General features: G+C 33.2%; 1 non-coding gene and 1 pseudogene across 1 annotated transcript; both read right to left on the minus strand.

Moving 5' to 3' along the window:
- Positions 1 to 341: 341 nt before the first annotated feature.
- On the minus strand, positions 342 to 415 carry Trnav-cac (transfer RNA valine (anticodon CAC)). The gene has a single exon. It is a non-coding gene; the product is annotated as a tRNA-Val (tRNA).
- Positions 416 to 13,214: 12,799 nt separating this feature from the next.
- On the minus strand, positions 13,215 to 15,522 carry LOC124077229 (ubiquitin-conjugating enzyme E2 variant 1-like; annotated as a pseudogene).
- Between the last annotated feature and the right edge of the window lie 1,806 nt (positions 15,523 to 17,328).

Genomic DNA, 17,328 nt, shown 5'->3' on the forward strand with positions numbered 1-17,328 from the left:
ATTTACTAAGAAGATATAACACTTAAAAACATAGACATACCAAATGTCATGACTCTATAAGATATCTGAAATGAAAATTGACAGAATTTAAGGGAGAAAAAGATAGTGTGACAATAATAGCCAGACATTTCAATACTTTGCATTTAATAATAAATCACTGAGAGAGAAAAATCAATAAGAAAATAGAGAAATTGATATCACTCAATTGGACCTAGCAAACATCTATCAGAGATCTCACCATCTATACCAGAATATCTACATTTTGTTCAAGTGCACATGTAACATACTCCAGGATAGACCTTATCTTAAACAATCAAACTAATTTTATTTTATTTTAGTTTTTGTGGTGCTGGGGATTGAACCCAGGGCCTTGTGCATGTGAGGCAAGCACTCTACCAACTGAGCCACATCCCCAGCACTTCAAACTAATTTTAATAAGTTTAAAAGGACAAAAATAATGAAGTTTTCTTTACTGATCTTAGTGAAATCAAGCTAGAAATGAATAACATAAGGAAAACTGGAAAATTCACAAATGTGTGGAAATTAAACAATATTATTTTGCCCAAATAATAGGTTGGAGAGGAAGCCACAAGGGAAAACAGAAAATATTTAAGACAAATCAAAATGAAAGCACAACATATACAATGTGTAAAGTGCAGTGAAAAGTGTGTTATGAGGGAAATTTAAAACTGTAAATTCTTACATTAAGAAGAATAATTTCAAAACAACATCCTACAACATGGATGAACTTGGAGAACAATATATTAAATAAAATAAGCTAGGCAGAGAAAGACAAATGCTTCATGTTCTTACTCACATATGGAAGTTAAAAAAAGAGTTTATTTCATAAAAACAGAGAGTAGAAATTTGGTTTCTAGAGGTTTGGAAGATTATAGGAATAGGGGAGATAGAGGAAGGTTGAAAATGGGTACTTAACAGTATATAATGTCCTTCCTTATCCCTTTTGATTAACTTAGTCTTGAAGTCAATTTTATTCAATATGAGGATGGCCACCCCTGCTTGCTTCCGAGGACTGTGTGTGTGGTATAATTTTTCCCAACCTTTCACCTTCAGCCTTTGTATGTCTTTTCCAATCAGATGTGTCTCCTGAAGGCAGCATATTGTTGGATTTGTTTTTTTAATCTAGGTTACCAGCCTATGTCGCTTTATTGGTGAGTTTAAGTCATTAACGTTTAGAGTTACTATTGATATATGGTTTGTATTTCCAGTCATGTTTGATTATTATTATTTTTTTTTAATTTGGTTTGTTTCTCCATGATTAGCTTTTTTTACCCCCACCCTCGCTTTACTGAGGTACTTCCCACTGTTGGTTTTGGTTGTTGTTTTTCATTTCTTCCTCGTGTAGTGTTTTGCTCAAGATACTTTGCAATGCTGGTTTTCTGGCTGCGAATTCTTTTAACTTTTGTTTATCTTGAAAGATTTTTATTTCGTTGTTGTACCTGAAGCTTAATTTTGCTGGATATAAAATTCTTGGTTGGCATCCATTGTCTTTCAGTGTTTGAAATACGTTGTTCCAGGATCTTCTTGCTTTCAGCGTCTGTGATGAAAAATCAGCCATTAACCTTGTTGGTTTACCCCTGAATGTAATCTGCCTCCTTTCTCTTGTAGCTTTTAATATTTTCTCTTTGTTCTGTATATTGGATATCTTCATAACAATGTGTCTTGGCGTTGGTCTACTGTGATTTTGTATGCTTGGTGTCCTGTATGCATCTAGAATTTGTACATCCATTTCCTTTTTTATATCTGGAAAGTTTTCTAAAATTATTTCATTCAACAGATTACTCATTTCCTTGGTTTGGACCTCTATACCTTCCTCTATCCCAATGACTCTTAAGTTTTTTTTTTTTTTTTTTTTATGTTATCCCATATCTCTTGGATGTTTTTCTCGTGGTTTCTTATCAGCCTTTCTGAGTTGGCTAGACTCTTTTCAAGATGATATGTTTTGTCTTCATTGTCTGACGTTCTGACTTCTACTTGTTCTACTCTGCTAGTGATACTCTCGTTTGAGTTTTTAATTTGGTTTATAGTTTCCTTCACTTCTAGGATTATTGTTTGATTTTTTTTATAATATCTATCTCCTGGCAAAGTTGCTTATTTGCTTCTTTTATCTGTTTATGTAATTCATTTTCAATGCGTTCTTTCATTGTTTGAATTTGCTGTCTCATGTCCTCTTTAAGATTCCATTCCATCTGTATAAGGTATTCCTTGAGTTCTTTATTTGACCATTTTTCTGATGCCTCTATGGCTATATTACCAAAAGTTCTCTATAGGTTTAATGCAATGCCAATCAAAATCCCAAAGGCATTTCTTGTAGAAATAGATAAAGCAATCATGAAATTCATCTGGAAAAATAAAAGACCCAGAATAGCAAAAGCAATTCTAAGCAGGAAGAGTGGAACAGGCAGTATAGCGATACCAGACTTCAAACTATACTACAGAGCAATAGTAACAAAAACAGCATGGTACTGGTAACAAAACAGGCGGGTGGCCCAATGGTACAGAATAAAGGACACAGAGACCAATCCACAAAATTACAACTATCTTATATTTGATAAAGGCGCTAAAAGCATGCAATGGAGGAATGATAGCATCTTCAACAAATGGTGCTGGGAAAACTGGAAATCCATATGCAACAAAATGAATCTGAATCCCTTTCTCTCACCATGCACAAAAGTTAACTCAAAATGGATCAAGGAGCTTGATTTCAAAACAGAGACTCTGCGTCTGATAGAAGAAAAAGTTGGCTCTAATCTACATATTGTGGGGTCGGGCTCCAAATTCCTTGATAGGATACCCATAGCACAAGAGTTAAAAACAAGAATCAACAAATGGGACTCACTCAAACTAAAAAGTTTTTTTCTCAGCAAGAGAAACAATAAGAGAGGTAAATAGGGAGCCTACAGCCTAGGAACAAATTTTTACTCCTCACACTTCAGATAGAGCCTTAATATCCAGAGTATACAAAGAAATCAAAAAATTAAACAATAAGATAACAAATAACCCAATCAACAAATGGGCCAAGGATCTGAAAAGACACTTCTCAGAGGAGGACATACAATCAATCAACAAGTACATGAAAAAATCCTCAGCACCACATGAAAATTAATAAACAAATAAAGATATTTAAAAGTAAATTGTATACATGTATTGAATTATTTTACTGTAATTCATATATATGTGTATTGCATATATATGTATATATATGCAATAATATATTATGTGTCACCAATTATCCAACAGGAAAAAAAGTGAAAGATTAAGGGGAATTCTGTATTCCAGTGCTTTCAGGAGAAAACACTCCATGTTATTTTTTTCTAATGTCCTTTTTTATTATGTTTATATTTTTGTTGGGGCTTTTTGTTCATTTAATCCAAAACTAAACCTAAAATATTAGAATCGAATAGTTCAGGTAGTTTCACCAGATTATCTAAAACAAAAAGAACAAATTATGAATTTCTAATCTTCCCCTCCCTACCCTCCCTTGCTGTGGGCTAGTAACCACATTTCAAAGAGAACATCCAGGTTTTGTTTTTTTTGGTACTGGCTTATTTTTACTTAGTTTGATATTTTCTAGTTTCATCCGTTTACCAATAAATGCCATAATTTCATTCTTCTTTATGACTAAGTAATATTCCATTATGTATATATGCCACTTTGTTTATCCATTCATCTATTTTAAAAAATTTTTTGTAGTTGTAGGTGGACAGAATGCCTTTATTTTATTTGTTTATTTTTATATGGTGCTGAGGATTGAACCCAGTGCTCACGCATGCTAGGCAAGCACTCTACCACTGAGCCACAACCCCAACCCTACCTTCATCTATTGAAGGGCATCTCCGTTGGCTCCACAGTTTAGCTATTGTGAACTGAGCTACCATAAACATTGATGTGGCTGCTTCACTATGGTATGCTGATTGTAAGTCCTTTTTGTATAAACTGAGAAGTAAGGTAACTGGGTCAAATGGTTCCATTCCAAGTCTTCTAAGGAATCTCCATACTACTTTCCAGTGTGATTGCACCAATTTGCAGTCTCACCAGCTATATATGAGTGAACCCTTTCCCTCACATCTAAGAGAGTGTTTTAAATGTTCTCATCACAAAAAATGAAAAAAATGTTTGAGGTAATGGATATGCTAATTAGCTTTATTTGAACATTCCAGGATGTATATATATATCAAAATATGACACTGTACCCCACAAATATATATAATTATTATTTTCTAATTAAGATGAAAATAAAACTTGAAAGAATTTGACAAAATTCTAAAAAATCAGTTTCACTTCTATCCTCTAGGAATGAACTATGTGAATATGAAATTAGAAAATAATTCCATTCATGATAACACAATAAAGAATGAAATTTTTAGGAATAAACTTAGGAGGCTAATGACTTGTATACTGAAAACTATAAAACTGTGATGAAGAAAATAAATAAAACAATAAATGGAACTGTATTCATTGACTGGAAGACTCAATATTGTTAAAATGTTCATGCAATCCAAAGTAGTATGACAATTCATTGCAATTTTATCAAAAATCCACTACCAGTTATCCAAAATATTTGAAAATAGGGTACTGAAGAGATATAAACACTCTTATGTTCATTGCAACACTATTCCAGACAGCCAAGATATAGAACCAATCTAAATTTTCATCAACAGATGAATAGATAAGGAAAATATGGCATATACATAAAATTGAAAACAAATCAGCTTTAACAAAGAAGAAAATTCTGAACTATGTTTTAATATGGATTAATGTTGACATCATGATAAGTGGAATTATCTAGTGACAGTGTAAAATATTGCATGCTTATATGGTGTATTGAAAATAGTTGAACTCATAGCATCAAAGTGGAATGGTTACTGCAGGCTAGAAGGAGGGTGAAATGTGTATTTACTAACAGGCACAGAGTTTCATTCAAGGAAGATGAAAAAGAGCTAGCAATCTGCTGCTCAGCATTGTACCTATTACTGACAATGTATTATATACTTTAAAGAAGGAGAGCAGGGGCTGGGGTTGTGGCTCAAAGGTAGAGTGCTTGCCTAGCATATGCGAGGCACTGGGATCAATCCTTGGCATCACATAAATATAAATAAATAAAATAAAGATATTGTGTTCATCTACAAATAATTTTTTTTTTTTATAAAAGGAGGGCAGATCTCATAATAATTGTTTTTACAACTATTGAAAATCAGTTTGATACAAGAAGAAGAAAAAGAAAAATGGGCAAAGGACTAGAATAGATATATCTCCAAAAGATATGCAAATGACCACCATGCACAGGTAAAGTTGCTCAAAATCATTAATCGGTAGGGAAATATAAATCAAAACCAGAAGGCTATACCATTTCACACCCATAAGCATGGCTATTATCTTTGAAAAGGAGAGAAAAAAGAAAAGTTTATGCAAGGATGTGGAAAAATTGAAAACTGAAACATTTGCAAATTATTGGTGGAAACATAAAATGGTATAGCTAGTATGGAAAACAATATGATGGTTCATCACAAAATAAAATTTGTTTTTTTATTTTAAAATTAGTTTTAATTCGTTATACATGACAGTAGAATGCACTATGATACATCATACATAAATGGAGTATAAGTTCTCATTTTTATCATTGTACATAATGTAGAATCCCAATGATCGTGCAGTCATATATGTACATAGTGTAATTATATCTGATTCATTCTACTATCCTTCCTATCTCCAATCTCCATCCTCTCCCTTCATTCCCCTTTACCTATCTAAAAGTAAATCTATTCTTCCCTAGCTCCCCCACCCTAATTGTGAGTAGCATCCGCATATCAGAAAATATTCTGCCTTTGGTTTTGAGGATTGGCTTATTTCACTTAGCATATATACACTGTGTAATCATGTTAAACATCTGTTTTCTCTGACATTTATTTTTAATTTATGGTGAAAAATTTCACCATACAAATTTGTTCACCAAACAAATCCTAGCTTTTTGAAATGCACATTATTTTTATCTATATTCACTTTTATAAGAATAGCTCACAAGAATGTAACTATAATTTAATACTTATTGATCAACCTTTCCCCATCATCCCCTACCCTTATGTCCCTGGCTTCTGGCAACCACCATTGTATTCCCAACTCCTATGAGATTATTATTTTTTAATTCCACATATGAGTGAGAGATCATATGGTACTGTGTCTGGCTTATTTCACTCAACATGGTGATCTCCAGTTCTACCCATGTTGTTGCAAATTAACAGGACTTCATTTTTGTGTGATCAAATAGTATCTCACAGTGAACACACACCACTGTTTTTTCTTAATCTAGTTATCAATTGTTGGATACTTAAAGTTGTTTTAGATTATTGGTTATTTAATGTGATTAATGATAGAGTTGAATTAATATCTACAATTGTTGCTATTTTCTATTTTTCCTTATTCTTTGTTTCTATATTTGTTTTCCATTTTTTTCTGACATTTGTGCTTTTAATTGAGTATTCATATGACTCAAATTCATTTCTTTTTGAAAACAGTGAAGTACAGGAAGGAGGACAAGACAAAGAGAGAAGAGATGAGAAAGGAAAGGAACTGCAGGATGAAACTGACCAAATTATGCTATGCACATGTATGAATATATTGCAGTGAATTTCACTTCTATGTAAATGCAAAGTTCACTGATTAAAAATACGTTAATAGAAGGAAGATCAACAGAGTACAGGTAGATGATTGGGGGAAGGTAGAGGGAAGGGGAGGGGTGGTACTGGGTATTGAAATGGAGCAAATTCTGTTATACACATTAATGATTATGACAAATCAAACCTCACAATTATGCAATACAGATAAAATATAAATAAATACAACACATGATCCAATTACTAAAAATAACAATGGCCTTCTGGATGCTGCAGTTTTGTTAGAAAATCCTTGTCCATTCCAAGATTACAAAAAGTAATCTTTTTATTTTATATAGAATATATCTATTCCCATTTAAAAAATAAATTCTTACACGTTTTTCTCTATAAAATAATCATCTATTTTGTGGACATACCAATGATACATATCTGTATCGTAACATTTTTTTAGCAGTTGCCCTATGTTTTGCGATACACAACAAATGCAATTTACACAAAAGTCATCTTTTACATAATACTATACTGCTTCATGGGTAGTGCAACTATCTTATAACAACAACAACAACAACTATATATATATATATATATATATATATATATATATATATATATATAATAACTCTTGTTCCTTGTACCATTGACATGTTATTTATTTTGGCATACTTAAATGTACATATATTTACATATACATGGATACACACAAACATATATAATCAATATAGCACTATTATCATTTAAACAAATTATTATATGTTAGTCAATTAAGATTAAGAAAAATAAAAGTTTTGTCTTATCCTTTTGTGCTCTTTTTTTTCTTTAGGGATATATGAGTTTCTACTCAATATACTTTTCTTTCTCTGTAAAGACCTTCTTTTCACATTTCTGGAAAGGCAGGTCTACTGGCAACAAATTCCCTCAATGTTTGTTTGCCTCATAAAATCTTACTTTTGAAGGTCAATTTCACAAGGTGCATAATTATGGGTTGGTACTTTTCTCTCTCAACACTTCAAATATTTCACTACATTCTCTTTTTGCTTTCATGGTTTCTGAGGAGAAGCTGGATCTAATTCTTTGTTCTTCTCTAGGTAAGTATATTTTTTCCTTTTTAGAATTTTTTTTATTTTTTATTTTTAGTTGTAGGTGGACACAATACCTTTATTTATTTTTATGTGGTACTGAAGATTGAACCCAGTGCCTCATATGTGTGAGGTAAGAGCTCCACCACTGAGCTATAACCCCAGCCCCTATATTTTTTCCTTCTGTCGTCTTTCAAAGAAATTTCCTTATCTTTCATTCCTGTAGTTTGAATATGATAAGTGTAGGTGTAATTTTTTTTAATTGTTGTTGGACCTTTATTTTGTTTTTATTTATATGTGGTGCTAAGAATGGAACCCAGAGCCTCACACATGCCAGGCAAGTGTGCTACCGATGAGCCATAGCCAAACCCCTGTAGGTGTAATTTTTGACATTTATTTTGTTTAGTCTTGTTTGAGATTGATTGCTGGATCTGTCATTTGGTGTCTGACCACAATTAGGGGAAAATCTCAGTTATTACTATTTCAAGAATTTATTTTTCTTTGTTCTTGTTTTTCCTAATGGTGTCCCCAATATATATATTTCATACCTTTTGTATTTGTTCCCTGGTTGTTGGATATTTTGGGTTTTTTTGTCAGTCTTCCTCCCTTTGCTTTTTCAGTTTTGTAAGTTTCAATTGACATATTCTCAAACTCAGAGATACTTTCTTCAGCTGATATCCATTCTATTAATGAACTCACCAAAGTCATTCTTCATTTATGTTAGTGTTTTTATCTGTAGTACTTATTGCTAACTCAGAATTTCCATCTCCCTGTGTACATTGTCCATCTGTTCTTTCATGTTATCTACTTTTAGAGTTCTTAACATATAGATCCTAGCTATTTTAAATGTCTGATCTGATAATTTTTCTGACATATCTCAGTCTGATTGTGATACTTGCTCTGCCTTTTCAAATTCATTTTTTTTGCATTTTGTTATGCATTATAGCTTTTGTTGAAAGTTGGACATGATGTTCTTGCTAAAAGGAACTCCAGTAAATAGACCTTAAGTCACCACTTAAGGTGATAAGGTGTGCGTATGTGAGTGGGGGGCAGGTGGGAGGGATTAGAAATAGTGTTTTAGTGTGTGCCTCTGGAGTTTTAACTTCACCAGTGCTTCTCACCTTCCCCAGGTGGGACAGAATGGCTAGCTTGGCAGAATGGATATTTCCTTTCCTTCCCCTTTGTGGAATTCTGGAATAGACTGAGTTTCCCCAGGTCAGTCTGATAAAACTACAAAAGTTTAGGCACTGGTAAAAAATATTTTTCCTTGAGGACAGGCTTAAGAATAAGAAAATAGCCTGGCACAGTGGCGCATACCTGTGATCCCAGAAGCTCAGGAGGCTGAGGCAGGAGGATCTGGAGTTCAAAGCCAGCTTCAGCAAACCAGTGAGGCTCTAAGCAACTTAGCAAGATCTGATCTCTAAACAAAATATAAAAAAGGACCTGGGATGTGGCTCACTCTTGGGTTCAATTCCTAGTACCAAAATGAAATAAGAGAAAAGAAAAGAAAATGCTTTGGCATATTTTAAATGGTTACGTTTTACCCTTCTTTGCTGAAAATGTGAGGGGATCCTACTCATATTCACTGTGAGAACCTGGTTGAACTCCTAGTGGTAAATCTCATAAAAATGTGAAAATCCCCATTTAATTGGATCCACCTGCAGCTTTTAACTCTCACATTTGTCTACAATGAGCCTTCAAAAAAATTTTTAAATTACAGTTCAGGTTTTCTTACTCTGGCATGGTTTCTTTGCAGGTTTTAGCTCATGGGTTTTGCTCTGTTTAATGGCTCTTCCCTGTATTAACCTGTTTCTCTCTCCAATTTTGGGGGCAGTTGTTTCCCCTATGATCACACTTCTTTGATGCCTGAAAGAAAATGAACTGGTTTTTCAGTTTGTTTAGTTTTTTTACTTGTAAGTAAGGTGTGGTAAATTCTCAGCTTCTCATATGTTGGACTGAAGTCTTAAATTTGCTTTTATTTTTTGACCAAGAAATTGTGTATTGTGATGAATATTTTGTGTGCACCCCAAAGGAATTTATACTATGCTATCAGTGGGTAAAATGAACCTAATTATATGTAGTTTCTTGATAGTGTTGTTACAATGTTTTCTTTTTCATGTTTTATTTCCCTTGAGACTTCCTATTGAACCTATGGATTATCTGGAAGGTTTTGAGAGTTAGATCATTTATCTCCAATTAAAAATTTGTTTTATTATGGATTATTATTTATTATTGTTAATTCAATTATTTCATAACTTCGAACATAGTTCTCTGAATAGTGTTTCAAGATATTAAAAGATGAGAAAGACAAACTTTATGCTACATTCTGTTTAACAATAAAAGGGAGAAACATGACATGGATGCAAGTAACAGGAATATGAAGCAGAACAAGAAAAGTTTTGTAAGGGTGGTGCTAAAGAAGATACAGGGGCTGGGGTTGTGAGTCGGTGGTAGAGCGCTCACCTAGCACGTGGGAGACCCTGGGTTCGATCCTCAGCACCACATAGAAATAAATAAATAAAATAAAGGTATTGTGTCCAACTACAACTAAAATATAAAAAAAAATTTTAAAAAGAGATATAGGAGTCTAGAAGAGGGTGTTAAATACTGTTAGTAAAATCTACTTTATAAAACATTGTAAAGCACAATGCACAAAGCATTATTGTATAATGGCAACCACTGTGGTTCACTCCACTTTTTATTCTTAAGTTGCCTTTATACAATAATATTATTAAAGATTTTAAAAGGATTTTGATTATGTTGATAAAGTTTATCAGATTATAAATTAAAAACAAAAAATCATCTAATAATGCATTTTAAAATAATAAAATAATTATATATTACTGTATAACACATTTTATGAAAAATAATTTACAAAAAATATGGAGAGGAGTGACATTGTTTTACATTTTTGCAAGTGTCTTCACTGTCTGGTTTAATAAAAGAAATTTTGTGTTCTCATTCCTGTTTTTAAAGATATGTTATTTTAGTTGTGATGTAGGAAAAATCTGGCCTCACATGAGTATGTAGTTGTAAAAAGGAGGTATATTTAATAACCTTCTCAGATATGTATATGTATTTCTTCACTGATACCTTATCAAAACTAGACAAGCAGTAGTTTCTAAAGGATAGTTACAATGTAGATATCAAAGAACATTTCCTACTCTATTATATATATCCATTTGTCTGTCTTATACTTTGGATGTATCCTTTACCCATTCTTGATTTTGTAAGATCATGAATTGATTATTTTAAAATATTGGTTTAATGTTGACATATTTTATTACATAGTATTTAGAAAATAATAGTCATTACTATTCATAACAATTTCATCTAAAAAGTTATTAGGAAGCTGTTAAACTCCCAGTAGCAAATGCAAATTATAAAAAATTCTAATTCTCACTTGAAGGCTCTCAGTTGTTTTCCTTGAAGTGATAGGCCCATTTTAGATAAAATATCTGCCAAATATCCAAGTCAGAAAATCATAGTTTTTCTGTCAGTCATTCTTTTGAGTAAAAATGTTGCTCCCCCAAAAAACCAGCTGGTTCAGTTTCAACTCAATCACACCATCACTTTTTCTTGAGACAACCATAATACTGTGGTAAGTATCAAGGGAGCTTTTTTGTATACTTCTTATTTTCTCACATAGAATGTGAAAAAGATAGAAGTGTTGGGATTTAATAAAAGAGAATAATACTTTAAAAAATATTTTTTAGTTGTTATCTATCAACAACTAAAAAATATTTATTATCATTATATTTTATATTATTATAAAGTTATTCTATATTTATATTATTATAAAATTATTATATATTGTTATATTATATTATTAATTATATTATTATATTTATTTATATGCTGTGATGAGAATCAAACCCAGTGCCTCACACGTGGCAGGCAAGTGCACTACCGCTGAACCACAGCTCCAGCCCCAATGACATACTTTTTTATGGTTTCTTTTTTTAATTGTTTTTCCACCTGGAATTTTATTTATTTTTTAGTTGTTGCAACAACATACTTTTAGTATGCATCCACATTTCTGCATTAGTGGTCCTAAATAGAAAGGTGAAAGTCCTGTCTATCAATATTAGGGATCTATCATGCACAATGAGTTATTTTTTAATCTTTGCTGAAGATAATGAGAAGCAGCAGCACCAAAGCCAAAGTACATACCAAATTCAAGGTTCTTTTTGTTCTAGTAGTCAGATTCTAATCTATACCCAACTGGATTGTAAGAATGACCAAATGAGAGTCCTATTTGTTTAAAACTCCTTCAAATTTTAAAAGCAAAAGCAATTATAGAAAAATAAAATTAATTTGGTGGAATGAAGTGTGTTTACAAGTCTCAATGTGACTTTTCTCCAGGTGTAACCATCAAGGACTTTGAGAGCTGGCAGGTCTGAGTAACCATGGTGTCTATTCTTTTCACCATATCAAAGCCCAAGCTGAAAAAAACATATCAGCCAATGAGGACAGTGAAGTGTGGCATTCCTGAGGACACAATATTGATTTCCCAGGATGGTGGAGAATAAAGCAATTTAGTTCCAAAACTAAATTAGAGAGATCAGAGTCTCTTTCCAACCTTACCAAATGGCTTCTGGCTAAATCAAGGAATTATCATGGAAAGTACTAGGTAGTGACAGTGCAGGAAGGGAGTTCAGGAGAAAGAAGGAAACAGAAGCTCTTGTATAAAGATGGGGTGAGAGAAGTTATGAGGAAATCCTTGAATTCCTTTGTAAAGATCAATTTCAGAAGGTAGTAGAGAGGGTTATAGTTTATACTCTAGCAAGGGGTGTTAGTAAAGCAAAGTGGAGAAAGGAGCATGGCTTGGAAGGGGCCATCATTTTGTTAATATGTACAATTAATACATATTAATAAAATAATTGTATGGAGAATATTTCTAATAAAGCTGTTTTTGTACTAAAACATCTTAAAACCCAACAATAAATGAATTTTCTCTTATATTTACTTTTAATGAAATGATAACTTTTCCTTTAAAAAACAACAGAAATTCTGACAAAGCACTCATGTGTAACTTCTCTTAGTCCTACAAGATGTGACTACAACTTTTATTCTATCAAGCCACCCCAAGCTGGAGGCCTGTTGCAGGAAGGAAGTGAGGAAATCAGAGAGTGGAAATGGGAGAAGGCAGAGACCTCAGGCAATGAAATCAGCATCAAGGTAGTTATATATGTTTTCAGAGTTGAGGTAGATGTGACTCACTAATTATGATGGGTTTCAAATGAAATATACCTTCTTGATTCCACGTTTTTAGTGGTTACACTTGACAAAAAGATTTCACAGTGCAATCTATATATTTCAAATGGACAAAAATTAATATCACTTATAACATCTTCAGGTTAATTGCTTATGAATGAGAATTTATTGCTTTTGAATGAGAATTTTTTTTCCCATTACTTTGAGGTCCATAGACATATCTAAAAAATGTTAATGTGGAAAACTAAGATTGTTTAAATTGAATTGTGTGGTGGAGGTGCTGTGGTTTTTATTTTTGGTTAATTTTTGTAACACTTTCAGGTGGCCATTGGAGTTTCATATGTTCTTTAGATAGCATTAGGCACCACGGCTCTTACAAGGCAAATCTGATGTTGTACTGGTTCTGCCAATTTTCCAGTACTGATATGGCTCTTGGGTTCAACACTTCTATTAACTCCATCCATTTTGTTTTCTGTTATAAGACTTACAAATTTGGGGGTGCTTCTGGGTATTGAGACACACATTCTGTTTTAAGGTGATATATCTAGTTTTCATAAATTGTTCTCAGAGGCCCAATCATCATCCCTGTCCTTTCTTGTAAGTATCATGTGTTCATCAATTTCTAGACCTCAACTAACTGAACCATCTCCCATTTCTTTATGGCCAGTTTTCTTCAAGTTCTTCCCATAGTCAAAACTGCAAGAGACTTATTCTCTCCTGGAATGAAATTGCCTGGGTTCATTTTCCACTATTTTGCTGTGTGACTTCAGGTAAGAAACTTGGACCTCTCCTGGTCTCAGTTTTCCAATCTGAAAAGTGGTATGATAATAGCAACTTCATAGAGTTACTATGAAGATAAAATGCTTTGATACATTTGGCACAGGAAGGGGAAAGAACATTAGAAGAACTGACACAAGCCACAAGCCATTATATGCAGTTTCAAATCTCCTGACTACTCAGTGTGGAAACACCTAGGAATACCTTCATTTTACACATGAGAAATCTGAAACATGAAAATAATGGATGAAGAAGTGAGGATAGAAGCACAAGACTCTTATCCATAAGGGTCAAAAATGTCTGCTGAGATTCCTTAGTTCTCCATGGGATTTCTTGCAAGTAAAATTGACAGTAAAGAGAACTCCTATTCAGTGAATCCTGCAAACCTGACTCCCAAATTAAATCATTTTAGCTTCTTCAGCAAGGTTATTTGTAAGTTCAGCTGGCTTTTTGTTTCCTGCAAATGCATGGCAGCGAAGAATACAATGACTAACAGTATACTTTGGAATTACAGCCATGACTCATGCTAAGGTGCCTTCAATTTTACCCACCATAGCTTTTGCACCATGGCCACAAATGACAACCAGTGAATAAGTAAAGTAATATATTAGTATTATTATAAAAATAGCTTTGACTTCAAGAACCTTTTGAATATGTCTCAAATACTCCCAGGGAGGTTCACAGAACACTGAGAACTACTGACTGAAAGGACACTTAAAATCATGCATTTCTACTATATTCCACAAGATGGTGGTATTATAATGCACATCAGAAATTAAATGTTAAGAAAAAATTGAATGATTTAAAATATTTGGTCAGTTTCAGAAACCAGAGTGGTCAAAATGTTCCCCCTTTTTTTTTCACTTAAAAAAGTTTCCTTGGTGAACTCTTGCAACACCAGATCCATCTTTTTGTCTGAGCCAGCACAGAACTTTGTGCCTGAATACTGTTTTAATAATAGCTGCCTTCTGCATAAACCTCATGTTAATTCGGAGAGTGACATTTTGCAATCATGGAAACCAAACGGCTCTTGAAACCTTATCATTTAGTGCTTTTTCATTAAGAAAAGTTTGCCTTCTTCAAAATATGCTTCTACTTCTGTTTTTGCAAACCACATACTCTGCAACTCCACACTATTTTCTTGGAGATAGGATCCTTCGGGTTCTGTAGTTCTTAACCTTAATTATTTATGGGAAAGACACACTCTTTTGAAAATTAGATGAAAGCTGTATACCCTCTTCCTAGAAAAAAAAACATATAATCTCATGGTGCTCAGATATACACTGAAGCTGTGAATGGGAGTAGGAAACTCTGCTTTAGAGGAGGAAACCATAGTCATGATCTGCAAAATGATGTTTTTGTCAACAGCAAACTGTATGTAGGTGGTTCCATAATAATATATTGCCTAATGATGCTGTAGCTCTCTTAGTTTGTGTAAGTACATTCAAAGATGCTTGCACAATGATGAAATCAGCTAATGATGTATCTCCCAGAACTATAGCCCTCTGTAAGCATTAGGCAATATACGACTATGCTGTCAAACTCCATCTATCCCCTTCAGCTTTAGGTAAAACAGCAACACATATTAGAAAAAATGAGACTCAGAGTTTTAAATCCTCTCTCTATGCTCTTCTTGTTATTATGAACTTCATGTGCTGTAAAATGGTGTTTTCATTCTCTGAAATGTTCACTCTTTTAGTCAATAAACATAAATATCATACTTCATCAGAATTTTGACTTGGCTCTTTAGCAAGAAGGACATTTCTCTTCACATTAAGAACTGTGTCCTCTTTTTCATATCCTCCACTAGTGCAGAACATTTTTCTAGGCTTTATTTTTATAATCAAAAGGATCCATTTGTTTTTTAATATATAGAATTATGGTATGCAACATGATGTTTTCTCTTTATATCATGGACCAGCTACACCATCCTCAGGGTCTTTAACATTTTTTGATAAGTTCTAATGTCTGAATTTGTCCATTAAAATTGTATTCATTTAATTATTGAAGGCTTTTCTTTCAGACTTCTCTATTAATTGAAAAATTACCATAGGAAAATGCACATCTTAAGCCAATGGTTTAAGACATGTTCTTTGGAAAAACTGATCCTATAAAAGGGGTTTAGGGGTGTGAAACGTTTTATTTTCAGTTTTTAATATGTGCATATTTTGACTATGGAAATCAAAATTTTAAATGTATATATTCATGGCTGCCAGGTATCAAATTTAACACATTGTAGTATAACACTACCTTAACTTGTGAACTTTTTAATGAACTTTGTAATATAAATTAACCATAAATTTGAATTTATAGATTTGTATTAATGACATACCATTCTCTTTTTCTATTCTTTATTGGATGAAGTTAGAATATAATTTGGTTCGGTATTAGGATTCTTCTGAGATCGTTGCCCCAAACTGTTAGTTACACTACTCCCACACATTTTTTCCCCATCTGATTTCATCCCTCATATTTTCCCATACATACTACACCTCTGTCACATTTCTGTTTATCTTTCTCATCATTTTCTCATATATAATTTTTTGGCTTTCTCATTTATCCTTTTATATCCTGTCTGGCAAGGACTCCATTTGCCCTTCTTCACTCAGTCTTCTCAGTAAATTGATTTCTCCCAAACCCTAGAAGTTTTTGCCTTCTTAGCAATGCTACTCTCAGGCTCTTTCAATGGGCCACCTGTTCTGACAGCTGGGGACAAAGTTTAACTAAGGGGAGTGTGGTGTTTTTGGAAGGGGCTGAGGAAACACACAGCTCTGGCTATGACTATAGTCAGCAGAGCTGAATATAACCAGATACCACCAATCCAACATCATATTGCCTAAAGTTTACTAAAAAGTGAATAATAGTGTGAGGGCCTGGTGATGTATTCCACAGGAAGGAAAAATGGTGTGGCCTTAATCACTTAAATCTTTTTCTCCCCTTGGTTCAGACACTGATTCCATATATGACTTTTGGCAAATCAATTACCTATCTGCATCTCAGTTTCCCCATCATATGTACAGAGATAAAAGTTGGAGCAATTTGGCCTGGTGTCAAATTGGCTCTTCTACAAAGCTGTGTGATTTTGATTTCTTGCACTCTATGATGAGATGAGGATAACAAAAATCAAGGCCCAGGGGTACTGGAATGGAAGAAAGGCCCTGAGGTTGAAAGTAGGTCAGTTCCAATAGAGGGAGAAAAACATGGGAAAGACCTTACCAGAAGATATGTTGTGAGATGGCAGATAGATGGGGGTGAATATAAGTTTGAGGATAATGATGTACTTGAACAAATTGGCACAAAAAGTAAAGGTTTCTTGCTTTGAAATATTGTTCTGTCCTATATCTACAATAATTATTCAGGCCCTTGGAATATCATACTGAACCTTTTAATGCTATCTGTCTTGTCCAATTATTTCTTAGATTTGTAATTCCTTCTGCACATATCCTCAGGTATGAATTTATTAAAATTTAGCCTGGTTCATATCATATCATATGTTTTTATTAGTGATTTGTCATCAAAATTAATAGTGTGGTTCATTATGACATCTTTATAAGTGCACATAACATACTATGCTCCATTTCAGTCTCTAGTACTTTCCTATTCCCTCCTCTCCCTCTTCCCCTGAT

The sequence above is a fragment of the Marmota monax genome, unplaced genomic scaffold, assembly GCF_021218885.2.
Source record: "Marmota monax isolate L192 unplaced genomic scaffold, Marmota_monax_Labrador192_F-V1.1 WCK01_AAM20220418_F8-fsc00258, whole genome shotgun sequence".
NCBI lineage: Eukaryota > Metazoa > Chordata > Mammalia > Rodentia > Sciuridae > Marmota > Marmota monax.